The sequence below is a fragment of the Montipora foliosa genome, chromosome 3 (genome assembly GCF_036669935.1).
Source record: "Montipora foliosa isolate CH-2021 chromosome 3, ASM3666993v2, whole genome shotgun sequence".
Classification (NCBI taxonomy): Eukaryota; Metazoa; Cnidaria; class Anthozoa; order Scleractinia; family Acroporidae; genus Montipora; species Montipora foliosa.
This window is the reverse complement of record NC_090871.1, coordinates 58,771,301-58,776,958: the sequence shown is the minus strand read 5'-3', so window position 1 is coordinate 58,776,958 and position 5,658 is coordinate 58,771,301.

Sequence of the window (5,658 nt, the reverse complement as noted above, 5' to 3'; positions counted from 1 at the left end):
GGCACATGGGAAGTTCTCGTTGCCCTTCATTTTGAAGTATAATGGGCTATCATCTTAGTCACGTGACGCTTCACGGGACCATTTGTCGAAAAATAGCATGTTTTTGAAGAATAGGTGACGGTTTTAGCATACAATATCAAATGAAAACGCTTTTCTAATTCAAATTAATTATTTCCAGCTTTTCACGTTGAGATTAAGAAGCTTTGTTGAGTTAAACGCACGCTTCTGCCGGAACTCAAACATATTCTAATGAACAAATGGCATCTTATACAAAACCAGCTCTTACTAAGAGAAATCTTTAAAAACCCTCCCCTAGCTGATTTCGTATAGAAAAGGGGGCTCTTTGAAAGATGTACTTGTTACAGCAAAGCTCTGAGGTCTTTGAATTTCCTATCTTGACCAATAAGAATCGTGTTTGGCCTGTCTACACCTTGAAACGCAATTTTCTTAATAAAGAGCTTTACATGTAAAAGACATGATGTGGTGTATTATATGCCCTCAATTGCATTTGTTTTTTTTTTTTTTTTTTTCAACCTTCCATATAATAAGCGGACACCTAGGGTGTCCGCTTCTGGGAGATTCGATTCGACTGTATTAAGTCGGGACAATATACTCAGTGTTACACGAAGTTCTTAGTTTGTTATTATTAGGTTTCCACCTGACGTCATCGCCGCCATGTTGGTGGACGAAAACAAAAGATCTCTTATTAGCTTCTTTTGTTCGTCCACTGGAAGTCGTTTGTTGGTGTCTGTAGACGTTGGCTGAAAACGTCCTATTTCTCAAGCGTTGCAAAGCTGCCAGAGGTTTTTGTGTTGTCGGTTTATGAAGATATTACACATCGTTCATTCAGTGAATGAGGTGAGTGAGATTCGCGGGACTTTACAAGGTCTAATAATCCACGGACAATGAAGTGCTTGCATTTTTACGTTCGCTTTTAGAAGATTATCGTCTCATAGGGGGTGTAGGGGTGTAGGGATGAAGCAGTGGTGAAAGCACTCGCCTCCAATGTGGCCCGGGTTCGATTCCTCTACTCGGCGTCATATGTGGGTTGAGTTTGTTGGTTCTCTACTCTGCACCGAGAGGTTTTCTCCGAGTACTCCGGTTTCCCCTCTCCTCAAAAACCAACATTTGACTTGATTTGCGTTGATTTACAGTGTCCCCAATTAGTGCTCCAGCGCTAAATCAACTAGACTTTCCTTTCCTTTCATCAGGACCGAAAATTACTGTATCGGGAAAAAGTTGCACCGAATAATCCTGAGGAAAATTATGAGAGTTCTCGAAAAGGTAAGACAGACCATATTTGCAGGCGCGGATCCAGGGGAGGTGAAATGGGTGAATTTTCAACCCCCTTTTTCTGAGCCCCCTTCTTTCTTTTTTTTTTTTTAATCCCTCAAACACTTCAACCAGGCTTTGGTTCTATTACATTATTACAAAAATTCAGTTCACCCCCCGTTTTAAAATCCTGGATCCGCGCTTGATTTGTTGCACAAGAATTAAGTGTAAACAGAAGCTCACGCTGTAAAAGTCGCTTGAATCGATGATTAAAGAAAAGAAAGAATTTTGACGATGTTCAGTTCATTGTTTATTTATAACCTGTTACATAGTGAATTCTAAGAAGTTTGGAGTATTATTCAAGCATAAGGCATGGTAGGATTTGGAAAAAAACGAGAGGAGGTCTCTCTTGCCGATGTCTAAGGGCCATCCATTTAAAATCCACACCCCCCTGTTGACGAGATTGTTCGAATTTCACCCCTTAAGAAGAAGAAGAAGAAGGAGATCAAAGTGCCCACACATTCCCCTCTTCAGAAAAAGTTGATATTTTATTTCCACCCTCAGAACAATGGGTATGGATAATCGTATTTTTACAGAAACAATGAAGTGAGACCGAAAGAAAAAGTAGAGCTGTAGTCAAAGGTATTTGCGTCTCCTCGAAGTCGGTTCTTCTTCTTCTTCATTGTCATCCCCTTCCACACGTTACAATTTAACAGTAGGCTTTACGCACCCCAAGCTCAGTGTGAGGGAAGCCAACATGGCCAACAAAAGTATAAGGACTTGTTTGGGAAACGCGATAAAAGGCTTAAGAAGATAATTATATGAAAAAATTATCATTTAACAAGCCGTACTTTATTGCCATTGTGGGTAGTTTCCTTCCTGTTTGGTTATTTTTCAGATCCAACATGATTTGAGCCATTTTTCAATTTCTCAGTTGTCCACCATATTATAAATTTCCAAGGCTGCACACTCCATTCTTGGGAGCCCACTAAACTGAGTCAAATATTCCGAGATAAAATGATTCCATAGTCACAAGTTCACATCAGAATCAATTGACAAAGATTGAACTTTCATTTCAACCCACTATCAATGCAATAGCAGTCGTGCAAGCAACCTTACATGTAGGCACTAGTTTGTTGACTCGATCGCAAGAAAACACCTTCCGAAAGATGTGCTTGACTGTCAAGTGCCCACGGCTATGACCGTTGGAGAACAAACTGAGCCCCACTGGGATAGTGGTCCGTAGTTTGTCAACAACATTTTTTTTAAATTCCCCTGGGTCTCCCAACAGGACTGTATTCCCTCAGATAGTAATAATTAAATTTCATTGGCTTCAGTGTTGGTTACTTCACGTTAGTTCTGCTAATACTGATCTTTATGCTGATGATACAACATTAACTTGTTCCGTCAATAATTGATGGAAAAAGATCGTCTGCAAATTTCCTTAAATGCAGCAGTTTCTGAAATAGTTCATTGGGCCACAGCTAACAAGCTTCCACTTAATGAAAGTTCTTACCATCTGTGACAAGCGTCTCTCCAACGGAGTCCCTAATGACATGACTATTTCTGTGCAAAGCTCTTAGGTCGGGAAATTGATAGGGAACTGACATTTCAATCCCATGTTGATAAGTTATGTAGGAAACTATCCCAGCGCATTGGAATTTTAAAAAAGATTGGACATTGCCAGCAAATAAAGCATGGAGTTCTCTTTTACAATGCTATTATTAGACCAGTGATGTATTATGTATTACGTGTTATCTGGTCAAACTGTGTCTAGATCATGTTTTAAAGCTACAAAAGAGAGCAGCAAGAATCATCCTTGCTGCTGATAGTTATGCACCCTCTGTTCAATTATTCAGCAACAGTTAGAATTATGGCTTCCTTTCTTTGAGAACGCTAAACTAGCCAAGTGTTGTATCACAAAGAAGCTTTTGCAAGGTCGCATGCACAGTTATCTTACAAGCCTATTAGTACTTACCACTGTGAGACTCATTCACAGCAGACTAGATAAATTATGCTAAATTTAACACACAATGTAGCCTGTCCTCAAGTGAAATGAAAAACAGAAGGTGGAAGAACATTTAGTGTGACTGCATGCCAGGAATGGAATAAGCTACCTCTTCAAATGAGAAAAGCAGAGACTCTCAAGCAGTGGTTAAAAAAAAAAAAAGAGGTTGTTCCTGTTTCAAAAGCCAGGCAACTTAACCAGTAAATTTGGTTGCCCTGATAAATGCTTGGTGGTCCATTGGGAAATTGAATCACATGGTGTTGGAGCTTGTGTGCCCTTTAGTTCCAAGTGTGCGCCTGGTATATTTTTTGTGGAATTCTGGGTTTATTTTATTCTATTTTTACAATTTAATGGCATCAAAGGTAATACATACTAATAAGAATAATATTAATAGCCATATGGATAATCCGTAAAGGAGTATGGCATCGGAGCAGTCATATTTCACCGCTTCCCTAATGGTGATGAGCGACCTATCGCATATGCCTCCAGGTCCTTGAACTCATCTGAGAAAAACTACAGTCAGATCGAGAAGGAAGGCCTTGCCATTATTTTTGGGGTCACTAAATTTTACATGTATCTCTTCGGGCGCAAGTTTACTCTGTGAACTGATCACAAACCCCTGTTGAAAATATTTGCTCCGGATTCGGTGACTCCAGTTTTGGCTGCTGCTAGACTGCAACGCTGGTCCCTTCTTCTCTCTTCGTACCACTACGAAATTGAGTTCAAATCATCTGCTGAAGTAGCCAGCGCTGATGCCTTGTCAAGGCTCCCACTTCAGTACAGGAAAGATGCAAGTGTGGAAGAGGAAATCTTCCACGTGGCCCCTCAGCAGTTAAAACGACACCCAGTTTCTGCCACAGATATCGCCAAGGACACATCTAGGAACCCTATGTTAACGAAAGCACTGTTGCTTACGCAGAATGGTTGGCCCATTAATCACTGCGACGATCCTGACCTCAAGCCATACTTCACTCGCAGACACGAACTCTCTGTGGAGCAAGGCTGCCTTACGTGGGGTCTGCGAACTGTCATACCTCCTTCCTTAAGACAAACCATTTTGACAGAATTACATGAAGGCCATCCTGGAATTGCACGCATGAAATCAATAGCACGCAGTCATGTTTGGGGGCCGAAAATAGATCAGGAGATTGAACAGGCTACCCGTGAATGTCAACCGTGCAACAAAACCTGCAAGGCTCCTCCAGTCTCACTGCTTCTTCCATGGTCTTGGCCCACAGCTCCATGGCAACGTGTTCACGTAGATTTTGCCACCCATCAGGCAAAACATTACCTCATCATGGTCGACGCCCTCTCTAAGTGGCCTGAAGTGATTGGTCCCATGAAAACAACAACAGCCGACTCAACCATTAATGTCATGCGTAATATTTTGGCAAGATACGGTATACCAACCCAAGTAGTCAGCGACAACGGCCCACCCTTCCAGTCCAAAGAGTATGAAGAGTTCCTGCGGCAAAATGGCATTCAGGGAATTTTAGTCTCCCCTTACCATCCCTCTTCAAATGGGTTGGCCGAGCGTTTGTGCAGACTTTCAAGTATGCAATGGAGTCATCAGCTGACGATCCTGCAAGCTCTATACAGCGATGGATTCAGAATTTCCTCTTATCCAACAGAAGCACACCACACGCTACAACTGGCTCATCCCCTTCCAAGCTATTCTTAAAGCGAGAACTTCGCACTCAATTGTCTTTGGTTACACCTGATATTGGATCTCGCGTGGCCAGCCAGCAGGACAAAATGAAGTGCAATCATGACAAGTTTGCAAAGTTCAGGGAGATAGCTGTAGACGACTGTGTTCTAGCACGTGACCACCTATCGGGACAGAAGTGGCAACCTGGTACTGTCGTACAGCAATCATCACCTGCTTCTTTTCAAGTCCAGTTGAACGATGGACGGAATTGGAGGAGACATGTTGACGATGTACTTCAAAACACCCCCAGTTCTGCTGTGACTCATTCCAGCTCTGTCGAAGTTACATCTGATCAATCTACAGAAGGCGTTACTTCTCCCAGTACCGGGAGCAGTACACCCCCACCCGAAGAATCTGAATCAGGGGAGTTGCCAAGCACACCTACTCCTTCCACCCCTGCTCCACGTCGGTCCAAACGTGCTACTAAACCACCACACAGACTGGTTGAAGAAATGGACTAAAACCTTCAAGTCTCCCCTTAATGACATTGAACTGTGCTTCTAATAGTTTTGTTCCTTTTCTTGAACTTTTGATCATTTAGAGAGTTTTTTACAGTTGTAGTGTACTTCCATTTCCTGTCAGGCACAACATTTCTGTGGGGAGGTGTTATAGTGTATCGTTACATTTGTTATAGTGTCAGTAATTCATACTGAGCCAGCAGTATGTATGC